The sequence below is a fragment of the Micromys minutus genome (genome assembly GCF_963924665.1).
Source record: "Micromys minutus genome assembly, chromosome: 24".
In the NCBI taxonomy this organism is placed as follows: Eukaryota; Metazoa; Chordata; class Mammalia; order Rodentia; family Muridae; genus Micromys; species Micromys minutus.
In genome coordinates this window covers 9,699,229-9,711,946 of record NC_137959.1, presented here as the reverse complement: position 1 = coordinate 9,711,946, position 12,718 = coordinate 9,699,229, and the positions used below count along the sequence as shown (strand labels likewise).

Here is a 12,718-nt window from a genome sequence, read left to right as displayed (position 1 = left end):
GAGCACTCATATACATAAAATAAACAAGTCTTTAAAAAGGAATATGAACACAAACATCCTTACAGGCAAAAAATTTAGACACATATGATAAAATGGTTTTAAAAAGTTAAACAGCAGCCGCCGCTCCCTGTTGATGTGTATCTAAAAGAGAAAAAGATGGGGGGGGGGCGGATAAGGCCCATGGAGGTGCGTTGAGGCCTGGGGGAAAGGGAGATGCCTCTGGGGGACCCATGGGAATCTTTTCCCCCAGAGGGACCAGCCACAGGATGGTATAGTAGAGTACAGAATAGTTTATTCAGGTCTTCAGGGAGTTAAGAGGGTGGGGGAGAGAGAGACGAGAAGAATAGAAACCGGCCATGAGCACGTGGAGGGGGGAGGGAAGGGGAAGAGGAGGGACAAGAGAGGCAAAGCAAGTGCACCAGAGGCAAGAGAAAGGAGGGGGGGTCAAGCGGCCCCTTTTATAGTGTCGGGTAGCTGGGGCGGAGCATACCTGGCTGTTGCTAGGTAACTGTAAGGTGGGGTTTACCTGGCTGTTGCCAGGTACCTGAGGGGTGGGGTTTACAGAATCCCAACACCTGCCTCTCAAAAAATCAAAACGACACCACAACCCACTGGGCATCACTGAACAGGGAATCATTTCTTTCTGGTTTTTGAGACTAGGTCTCACACAGGAGCCCAGGCCTTGGATTCTAGCATTCCTTTTACCATAGCTTGTAATTTCAGGCTGGAGCCACCACTGCACTTAGTCCCCGGTTCACAGGCACTTGCAGTGTGTAAGTTGCAGCTCAGCACAACCTTTTCTCCATCCTCTTTTGAGTGTGGTTTGGACAGCGCTCTGGGCCCTGGCTGCTGCAAGCTGATGCGCTCCCACTAGTGCTCCTCAAGTCAGAATCTCAGAAAGCCCTCCTCCCCCCTCCGATGCCACAGGCTGCCTCTGCCTGCCTTCTCTCATTCCCCACTTTCTTGCTTGGAGTCCTCCGTGGGGAGTCCTCCCCTGGGTGCCTTTGTTTCCACAGACTGAAAGCCTCCCAAGAGACCAATTTGTATACACACAAGCCCACTGGCCCAAAGAGGACAAAGGTATTTGTTGAGCGTTGTCTGAGTACAACCAAACTAACTCTTCTGAGGACAGCAGTGGAAAGAGAAAATGAATGAATTAAAGAAAGAAAACAATGGGTCCAGGTGGACACAGGAGGTTCACCAGGAAAGCCTGGGCTACATTGGCCTGAGCTCAATTAAGAAAAAAGAAAGAAATGAAAACCAGAGCTGGAAATATAGCTTAGCTAGGCTTGTCACTGAGGCCTAAGGTTTGGTTCCCAGCACTGCAAGCCCTAAAGAAGCAAAACAATCTGGACAATGTTGGCCCACGCCCTAGTACCAGCACTCAGGTCGCAAAGGCAGGCAGATATCTGAGTTCGAGGCCAACCTGGTCTACAGTGAGTTCCAGGACAGCCAGGGGTACACAGAGAAACCCTGTCTTTTTTTTAAAGATGTATTTACTTATTATATAAGTACACTGTAGCTGTCTTCAGACACACCGGAAGAGGGCATCATATCTCATTTCAGATGGTTGTGAGCCACCATGTGGTTGCTGGGATTTGAACTCGGGACCTCTGGAAGAGCAGCTGGTGCTCTTAACCACTGAGCCATCTCTCCAGCCCCCAAGAGACCCTGTCTTAGAAAACCTAAAAATGAAAATAAATGATAGCCTTTCCGGGCAGTGACGACCTACCTATGAGAACACACCTCTCAAAAGAGACCTCCTTCATCCCTCTCTGGAAGAGGAGAAGAGCAAACACAAGAAAAAGTGTCTGGTGAAGAGCCCCAATCCCTACTTTATGGACGTGAAATGCTCAGGATGCTATAAAATCACCACGGCCTTTAGCCATGCACAAACGGTGGTCTTGTGTTGGCTGCTCCACTGTCCTGTCAGCCTACAGGCGAGAAAGCAAGGCTGACAGAAGGATGCTCCTTCAGAAGGAAGCAGCACTGAAAGCCCCGAATTCAAGATGAATGGGAACCTTCCCAATAAACACATTTTGGATATATATATATATATATATATATATATATATATATATATATATATATATATATATATGAAATAATAATAGTAGTAATAATAATAGAGCCTAACTGTTCTTCCCAGCATCTACAGTGGCTAACAACTGTCGGTAACTCTAGTTCCAGAGGATACAGTGCCCTTTTCTGCTCTCTGCAGGCAGGCACACATACAGAGGCAAACCACCCATGCACATGAGCTAAAAATAAAATATCTTCTTTAAAAAGAAAAGCCTGAACTCTTGGTGTGGTTAGGAAAGCCTGTAACCTAAGTGAAAGGAAAAGTCACAGCATGAATGTTGTTAAAAGATGACATCCCAGGTTTCAGCACCAATATTAGGAGAAGGATGAAGAGAGTGGGGGGGCATATGGCCCATGGAGGTGCAACAAGGCCTGGGGAGAAGGGAGATGCCTCTGGGGGGCCCATGTTGGGAATCCCTTCCCAATGAGGGACCAGCCACACAACAGTATAGTACAGAACAGCGTTTATTCAGGTCATGGGAGAGTTAATTGGGTAGTAGAGACAGAGAGAAAAGAGGAATAGATAAGTAGAGGCAGGCCATGAGCACGTGGAGAGAGAGGGGGAAGGGAAGGGAAAGAAGAAGGGGGGGAGCAAGAGAGGAAAGAGGGCTAGGAGGCAAGAGAGAGAGGAGGGGGCAAGCAGCTCCTTTTATAGTGTCAGGTCACTGGGGCGGAGCATACCTGGCTACTGCCAGGTAATTGAGAGGTAGGATTTACAGAATCCCAACACTAAGTACTTGGGAGGTGTAGGCAGGTGGTCCAAGGCCTTAAGATCATAATCTATTACATAGTAAGTCCTTGGTTAGCCTGGGCCTCACAAAACAGAAGAAAAGGAATATAGAGACAGACAAGGAACCTCTCATTCCTGAGCAGTGTCTAGGAGCAACCCAGCCCTGGCCTGCCACACAGGCAATCCCCAAAGTCATTTGTTTGTCCCATTAGACATGAGAGGCTGTGCACATCACTTGTCTGAGGCCTGCTTTCTCCTGACCTCAGGTTACCACCCTTTCCCCATGGACCTTGCCTCCTGATAGCCAGGGAAACTGCTGTGAGCTTGCAATTACAGTAAGTGAGTCTCTGCGGAGCTGCAGCTATCTGACTAGGGTGGGGTGGGACTCTTGAGACTCTAAACATCCAGGGTCACACTCTGGGAGGGACATTAGAGCCACTAGGTAGGCAGAGTCCTAAGGTACTGGGGACTTTCCTGAAGACTGACCTTACAGACAGCTTCTAGAATTTTCTTTCCTCCCTCCCCTCCTTCCCCCTCCCCCCTCTTCTTTACTGAACTTCTATTCTTACCAACAAAAATAACAGTGTATGTAGTACTCTTCATGGGACAGTGACTCCAGCAGCAACAGCAATACAATGATAATACCGGATGCATCCTGTTCCATTCCCTTCTTCCAGCTTTTAGATGCTATTTTTTCTTTATTTTTAGAGATAGAGTAGTCCTGGCTAACCTGGAACCCTCTGTGTAGTGCTTGGTTGGTTGGTTGATTGGTTTGCTTTTAAATTTCATTCTGTGTGTTTAGTGTTTAGATGTTTTCTTGAATGTATGTCTTTGCATCCCTTGCGTGCCTGGTGTCTTCAGAGGCTAAAAAAGACTGTCAGGTCCCGTGGAACAGACATTACAGATGCAAATGGCTTGAACTGCCATTTAGGTGCTGGAATCAAACCCTGTCCTTTGGGAGAGCAACTGGTACCTATAACTGCTGAGCCATCATTCCAGCCCCGTTTGCTCAAACTCAGAGCTCACCTGTTCCTGCCTCCTAAGTGCTAGGATTGAAGGCATGCACCACCAGGCCCAGCTAACCCTCTTTTTTTCTTTTCTTTCTTCTTCTTCTTCTTCTTTTTTATTATTATTATTTTTTTTAATGAGTACACTGTTGCTGTTTTCAGACACACCAGAAGAGGGCATCAAATCCAATTACAGATGGTTGTGAGCCGCCATCCATGTGGGTGATGGGAGTTGAACTCAGGACCTCTGGAAGATTAGTCAATGCTCTTAACCACTGAGCCACCTCTCCAGCCCCTCTTTTTTCTTTTCTGTCTCTCCTCTCACTATGTAATCCAGCCTGTCCTTAATTCCTGGTGGTCCTCCTGTTTCAGACCCACAGACTCTGTTATAGCAGAGTACCTCAAGTTCCAGCCATCATCTACTGGAGCCTGCCTGCTTGCTCTCTCTTTCTCTGCTCCCCCTCCCCCAATTTGGTGTAGCCTTGGTTGTGTACCTCTGCCTCCTGAGATTAAAGGCACCTGCCATCAACACCTGCCTTACAGGAATTTTTAAAATGTTGTTATGAGCAATTCCCTTCAGACACAAGATAGATAGGAAGCTGGGTCCTAACACACTGAGGAAGGGGGTATCGCTCTGAGGCTTCCCAGGCTGCGGCCAACTAAACCCAGCACCGCGCCCATGCTGAGTGGATGCTCGGCAACTGAAAAGCACCTAAATAGAACCGGAGCTCTGCCCCTTTCTCAGGATGGCTTTAGGAAGCTATCGGATGGCCTCATGCTGTCTTATTATAATGTTAATTTTGGTTCTGGCAAATTGACTGTGAGTGTCTGCATGTAGGACCCTGAGGGACCCTGCCCCCAGTTGGTTCTGACTCGTAAACAAAGATGCCAGCACGGGTAGGGGATGGGGGGAGGATGGGAGGTAGTGGGGTGGGAATGCCCTGAAGGTAACAGCAGATTTGGAGGGTGTTAATTTAGGTGTACCAAAGGGGAGTGCCTGCCAGTTCTGAAAAAAGTTTAAAAATACTCAGCCCGAGCTGATCAAGGCATATCAAAATTAACTGGCCCGAGTGCACACGTGCATGTGTGTGTGTGTGTGTGTGTGTGTGTGTGTGTGTCTGTGTGTCCGTGTGTCTTTCATTTGCTAATCCAGAGGGCTCTGGCTGAAAGATCTGCCCTCCAGGAGCCAAAGCTGATTGACAAATTCATTGCTACAAAGGAGAAGTAATCTGAGCAAGGTCTTGTTCCCACACTTCATCCATTTTTCAAGTTCACTTGACATTGACATTTCATATATTCATAAGAGTGCATGGTGGCACACATACCTTAAACTCCAGCACACAGGAGGCAGAAGCAGGTGGATCACTGTGAGTTCAAGGCCAGCCTGATCTACATAGCGAGTTCTAGGACAGACAGAAATCCATAGTGGGATCCTTTATTTTTAAAGATGTATTTATTATATTATTAAGTAGCTGTATATTAAGACTGTCGCTGTCTTCAGACACACCAGAAGAGGGCATCAGATCCCATTACAGATGGTTGTGAGCCACCATGTGGTTGCTGAGATTTGAACTCAGGACCTCTGGAAGAGCAGTCAGTGCTCTTAAACACTGAGCCATCTCTTCAGCCCGTGAGATCCTTTCTTTTTTTTAAAAAAAAGGTAGTAGTTTGAAGATAGCTTTTCAGAGTCAGTTTTTTCCTTTGTCCACATACATATGCAAAACAACAAAGAAAAACAAACAACCACAGCTCTCACCTCAGAGGGATAAGAAGTAAATTTATTTTGGAGCTAAATTTTAGTGTCCATGGACCAGGAACATAAATTTATGCCTCCCGAAATCCAACACTGAAGTAAATTCATGGAGCTTTTTAGTAACAGAGCAAAGAAAGGTACAAATCAAGGCACTTTACAAATACATCAGTGATGGAGCTGAGGAGATAGCTAAGCGGTTAGAACTCTGACTGCTCTTCCAGAGGACCCAGGTTCAGTTCCCAGAACCCACACTTTTCTGTAATTTCAGTTCCAGGGCTTCTGACACCCTCACGCAGACATACGTGCAAGTAAAATGCCAATGCACATTAAATTAAATTAAATATATATGTTAAAAATACACCAGTGAGCTAGGCAGTGGTGGCACATGCATTTTGTTCCGGCACTTGGGCGGCACAGGCAGGCAGATCGTTGTGAGTCAGAGGCCAGCCTGGTCTACAGAGCTAGTTCTAGGACAGTCAAGGCTACACAGAGAAAACCCATCTTGAAAAACAAAATAAATAATTGGTAGGAACATTAAGTAGGCAGTTTCAGCAGGAAGACAACTCTAGGCCTCAGATGCTGTCTGGTAACAGTGTAGCCCTTGGATTGGTGGCTAGGCTTTTGTTAAGTTAATACATTCTAAAGATTCTTAGGCTTTTCTCAGGATGTTAGAGCAGACATAGAGGTGGGCAAGAAATAGCTGTTTGCTAGGTTAGGTTAAGACCCCCAAAGATAAAGGGATTAGGCTCCTTCAACATCCTAAACTGCACAGACACTGAAGCTCTTATCCGTTGGGCACTTCTCTTTAGGAATTCTCTCTCATACCTTCCACTTTTACCAGGTTCTAGAGATTGAATTTGGCTCTTCAGCCTTTTGTGGCAAATAGTTTTAGTCTCTGACCATCTGGTAGGCCATGGCACCTCATTTTCTACTTGCATGTGGGACTAAACACCACAGGCCTAGAATACCCTGGGCATTCAAGGCTCTTTGTACTGAAAGGCAATGGAAGGGCTCAGAACTAAGGTTTATCTCATTTTAATAGGCCCATCAATTTCGACCAAGCTGGTCAGAAACCTGAATTATTCCTCCCCAAGGTAGAACCTATAAGTCTTTCCCATCAAATATTTTAAAACTTTTTTTCTCTGTGTAGCCATACACACACACACACACACACACACACACACAGTTTTTTTTTAAACTTATTATTTATTTCATGTATATGAGTACACTGTTGCTGTCTTCAGACACACATCAGAAAAGGGCATCAAAGCCCATTGCAGTTGTGAGCCACCATGTGGTTGGTGGTTGGTGGGATTTGAACTCAGGACCTCTGGAAGAGCAGTGCTCTTAACCACTGAGCCATCTGTCCAGCCCCTGTCTCATCATTTTAAAGTTGACCAATCATGAGAGACTGTGAAGTTGAGCTTCAGCCAATAGGGAAACAAAGGACACACTCACTGTAAGCAAAGGCACAGAATAACCCATGGAGATTGGCTGCTCCATGACTAGGGGTAGGTTTTTATTAAAGATAAGAGCGAGAGAAGAGCCAGCAGCATCTGGAAGAGGACAGAGCAGAAAGAATAAGAAGCAGACTGGGCGTGGCCAGAGTTGCAAGCCAGCCGAGCGGGTTATAAAGAGGAGGAGTAAACTGCAGGATGGGAAGCTTGTGACCTAGAGCAGCCTGGAGTGGGGGAGGGGTTAGGGTAGAGGAGTGTGTGAGGAGACAGGGATGCTAATGTGGGCTTTGACAGGCATAACAAGCATGTTCCAAGAGGGACTGGCCAGTCTGGAGGCTAGGAACAGGTCAACAGGAGCCAGAATTGAGATAGGGAAGCGGCGCTTCCTGGCTGACAGAAAGCCTTTCTTGGCTTCATGAGGAGAGCTCAAAGTGTCCAACAGCCCAGCATGAGCTATGCCAACATTACCATTTTAGACCGACCCTTTTAGGGTTCTTGGGGTTTCCCTCCAGACCTTAGTCACCGCCAGCATCTGAATAAAAACCAAGTACATTTGCTGTCCCGTGTGTGTGTGTGTGTGTGTGTGTGTGTGTGTGTGTGTGTGTATGTGTGTTTTGCCCTCTGTGAGTCATGTGCCCTTCAGATGAGAAACAAAGGCTTGTTTTGTCTAGATACTAATTGGAGTGACTGATGATCTCTTTCTGACAAGCCTAGAAAACAGAGCCCGTATCCCTCCAAATGTCAACAAGAAAACCAAGAACGATGTAAGGGATTTTGTTTGCTTTAAAGATTCATTTATTATTATATATGTGGATGTTCTGTCTGCACATATGTGCAGCATGTGCTTGCAGTACCCTCAGATGCCAGAAGAGGGACTCGAATCCTCTGCAATTAGTGTTACAGCCTGTTGGTAGCTACAGTGTGGGTCCTGGAACTGAGCCTGGGTCTTCTGTAAAGGCAACAAGTGACCTTTTTTCCTTACTGAATGATTTATTTACTTTTATTTTATGTGCATTAGTGTTTTACTTGCATGTATGTTTGTGTGAAGGTGTCAGATCTTTGAAACTAGAGTTACATGCAGTTATGAGCTGGGATTAAAGATGGGTGCCACCCAACACCCAGCCCTTCTTTCTTTTTTCCTTTCCTTGTTGTGGTGGTGATGGTTGTGGTCATTATCGTCCTTCTCCTCCTCTTCTTTCTCTTCCTCCTTCTCCTTCTTTTTTTTCTGGCAGGGTTTCTCTGTGTTGCCCCCGCTGCCCTGGAACTCACTCTTTAGACCTCAAACTCTACAGAGATCCTCCTACCTCTGCCTCCCAAGTGCTGGGGTTAAAACAATCACTTCTGAGACAGGGTCTCACTGTGTATTCCTGGCTGTCCCAGAACTCACAGAATCTCCCAGCCTCTGTATCCCAAGTGCTGAGATGAAAAACACCTGCTGTTATGCCCAAGATTAATTTTATTTGTGTGTATGTGAACCTATGCCATGTGTATGTGGGCTGCCCTTGGAGGCTAGAAGAGGGCATCAGATCTGCGGGGAATGGAGTTGCAGGTAGTCGAAAGCTTTCTGAAGTGGGTGCTGGGAACCACACTCAGTCTTCTGGAAAAGCAAATGCTTATAGCTCTTGAACCATTTGTTTATTTCTTTCAGTGCCTGATGAATTTTTAGGACATACATACCCTAGCAGTGGGAGAGAGAGAGAGAGAGAGAGAGTGTGTGTGTGTGTGTGTGTTGTGTGTGCACACTAGGATGGACCTAGGGCCTCACACATGATAAGCAGTAGTCCACCACTAAGCCATGCCTCAACCTCTCTGGGGGCTCTAGGCAGAGCCTGTGTGGTTGAACCAGCTCCTTGTCCCATTTTGGAACAGTGGGCATCATCTCTGGGTTTATTCAACTAGATACCAATTGCAACTTCATCCCCTACTACAACAACCAAAAATGTCTGCAGAGGTCAGGGTGCAGTGGTGGGCAGTGTTTTGCCCACCCACCATGTGATAAACAACAAAGCCATACCGTGTTTTCCATCGTGGGAAACGATTGCCAAGACACATTTACTTATTGAATGAAAATAGAGACATGGCCGACCGCTCCTAGGTATGATGGACAGGAGGCAGCTAGAGGCATCGGAAAGGCTCCAGGCTGGGCCAGGGGAGGAGAGAATGTGAGAGGGAAGGAGAACCAGGAAGAGAAGGAGAGCGAGCAAGCCACCAAGAGAGGAGCCTAGGACCTAGAGGCCAAGAGAGCACGAGGCTGAAATGACCGGTTTACATAAGAAAGACAAGGTGGGGAAGGGAAGCCCACACCCTGGGTGGGAGAGGTTTAAGGTAAGGAGGGGTGGGCAGAGAAGTTGGGGAGGAGCCACCGGCACTGAGAGAGCCTTGTGCTCACTGTTTGCTTACTTTTTGGTGCTTGACACTTTATTATTAGTAGTACTAGCATTAGTATTAGTAGTAGTTTTGGTATTTTCGAGGCAGGGTCTCATCTATCTAGGCAAGGTTTAGGTTTGCCTCAAACTTGTTAGAAAGTCAAAGATGTCTTTGAGCTTCTAATCCTCTTGCCTTTAGCACCCAAGCGTTGGGATCCCGGGGTACCGGCCTGCATCCCGTTCATTAGATGCTGAGAACTGAAGCCCAGGCGTTGGAAACGTAGGCAATGGCAGCACACACACACACACACACACACACACACACACACACACACACACCCCTCCCCAGGGAGCGGTATGCTCAGCCCGATCTGTTTTTCTGTTCTCACCTTCTCACACTCTGACCCAGCTCTTTCCCAAGTCTCTTCTCTTTCTTTTCCAAGCGTCCCACACCCAGCGTTTTGTTTTTCTTCTTGAGCCAATAGTCTGGTTACTCAACCCAGGCCAGCTATGACCTGGGGACCCTTCCCCTCAGCCTCTGCGGTAACTGGGTTGTCTGGGTAAACACCAGTCTTTCAGTAGGGTCCTCAGGCTAGCCCTCTGGGATCTTCACACTGGTTGGCTGCCTTCTGCTACTGCTGCGCACCGCTCCTGTTGTGTGAGTCCCACAGCACCGAGGGCCTCAGTCATGGGCTGAGCTCCACCTCAAGTTGGCCAGACTTTGGAATGTGTCATTTTCTTCACACACCTTTGTTACATGGGGACTACACAAAATCCATAATTTCTTATTTATTAGTGAGACACTTTGTAATGCAGGCTAGCCTCCGCCTTGCCTTTCTAGTGCTGAGATTACAGCACACCTCCCCACACATTTAAAAAAAAATTAATTAAACTCATTATTTAATGTGTGTCAGTATTTTGCCTGCATGTATGTCTCAGCACTGGTGGGAGTCTGGTGTCCAAGAAGACCAGAAGAGGGCATCAGACCCTCCTAGAACTGGATTTTACAGATACCTATGAGCCACCATGTGAATGCTAGGAACTGAACCCAGGTCCTCTGCATGAACAGCCTATGCTCTTAACCACCGAGCCATCCCTCTAGCCCCCATTATCTTCTTTGTAATGACTTTTTAAAAACCTGTTTATTGTGTGTATGGGCACATCACAGGTCAGAGGACAGGGGCCAGTGTCACTGTTTACCATGAGGTCCTAGGGTTTGAACTCAGGTCACCAGGTTTGGTGGCAAGTTTTGTCTCTGCATCTCACACACCCCATGTCTTCTAACTTTGAAACAGCGTCATTAAGTGACTTTGGTTTGCCTTTGAGGCTTTCCTAACACTTCATTCTTGCATGTAGTCTAGCATGTTGGTGGGCATCCCTGGATAGCTTCACACTGGCTATTCTCCTGTCTCAGCTTCCCAAGGGCTAAGATTACAGGCATGCATCATTATAGTAAGCCACCGGTAAGGTTTTATTATTTGTTTGTTTGTTTGTTTGTTTTTAATTTTGTTTTCTGAGACAGTGAGAGGGTCTTCTGAGACAGTGGCTCTGGCTGTCCTAAAACCTGCTTTGTAGACTAGGCTGGCCTCAAACTAAAAGAGATCTGTCTGTCCACCTCTGCCTCTTGAGTGCTGAGATTAAAGTGTGATGTGTCATCATGCCTAAGCTTGCTGTTTTTCTTTTTTTTGAGACAGGTTTTCATGTAGTCAGGTTGCTTTCAGACTTGCTGTATAGCCAAAGATGACCTCAATTCTTCATTCTTTTTCCTTCTTAAGCATTGGGATTACCAGAATGTGCCACTACACCTAACTTTAATGAGGTTTTTTTTTTTTTTTTTTTAATGGTTTAAATCATACATCACAGCTGTCTAGGGGTGTTTATAACCCCTTAGCTGTTTAGGAGGTGGCAGGGGGATTGATGGGTGAAGGCCTATCTGGGCAACATAGGGGTGCAGGTCAGGGAGGACACTTGTTTAACATGCGGGAGACTCTTGGTTCAGTCTTCAGTACTGAATCTAAGCCTAAATAACAAAACTTCATCACATAAAGTTGGATATTTTAGGAGTTCAGTGAGTTAAGATGCTTGCTGCCAAGACTCATGACCTTAGTTGAATCCCTGGACATACTTGGTAGGAGAGAAGTGACGCCCATGAACGTCCTTTGACTTTCACATGCCAGCTGTAGCATGGATAAATCAACACACACATCTGTAAATAAACGCGTGTGAGAAGGATGTGAGCATTTTAATCATTGTCAGGACAGGTCGGTTCAATGACATTAAGCACATTCTTGTGCAACAGGTGTCCTGTCCTCATTAAATGTCAACCTTCCTGTTTGTCCTCTTCATGCGTCCAGGAACTCCGGTTGTCTTTCTGTGTCTGTGTTTAAATCAGTGAGTTCTCAGAAATGGATGTCTAAGCATGCTGGCTCTGTGGGGCCTTCCATGGCCTCCTGGCATTGGACTGGAACAAAAGGGATAGCAGAAAATCTCTCGGACAGTGGGCAAAGGAAATGATTGGCCACTTGGGAGGCAGGAATAGACTTTGGCTCCGGATGTGGGGATATATTAGGTGTCTGTGGCTGTGCCGTCTAGGATGGAGGAGAGAGTCTTGGAGGCAGGGACTTTGTCTCAAGCAGGTGGATTTTTGGTCCAAAGTATGGCAGTGTGATCTGGTACAGGTGGTTAAGAGCAGAGGCCCGGGTGACCCGGAGTCGTACAAACCTCTATTCTATACGGACATTCAGATCCTGGGGAGGCTAAACTGTGGCTGGCAGCCTGCTTGAAGCTGCTGGCAGGCAAAACATGGTGATGCTGGTCTAGTGTCCTTAAAGGGGTGGCTTGCTGGGGTACCTCTGGACTACCTCAGCTGCAGACATGCCTAGTGTGACAAGGCAGTTCTGTCTGCAGGTTTCATTCTGCCAGGGTTGATCCTATGTCTGCCTGGGAGGTCCAAGGCATTTGTAGCAACTGCAAACATGTTCAGGCTATGGCTTGGAGCAGGCCCAGCATTGCTCAGCATCGCTCAGCAGGAGTCCGGCCACACCCAGAGGCTCCTTTCAGAGGTCTCACTCACAGAGCTGAGCAGCTGCCTAAGTCTCCCAGGAAGGATAAAAAGCTAGACGTGCGGGGTGTGTGTGTATGTGTGTGTGTGTGTGTGTGTGTGTGTGTGTGTGTGTGTGTGTGTGTGTGTTTGTGAAGTGGCCCCTGGCTTCTTTCTTTGCTTCTGAGGGAGGGTAGCTTTCAGTGCAGCCCTGCAGCTATGGACCGCATTTACAGACATTCCGATTGCTGTTGTTTCTCTGTGTAGCCTTGGCTGTGCTGGA

At 46.9% G+C, this 12,718-nt stretch overlaps 1 pseudogene across 1 annotated transcript; it reads left to right on the top strand.

Annotated features, from left to right (window-relative positions):
* Positions 1 to 1,838: 1,838 nt before the first annotated feature.
* On the top strand, positions 1,839 to 1,993 carry LOC308436468 (small ribosomal subunit protein eS27-like; annotated as a pseudogene). Its single transcript has one exon. The product of its transcript is annotated as a small ribosomal subunit protein eS27-like (transcript).
* Positions 1,994 to 12,718: the final 10,725 nt, after the last annotated feature.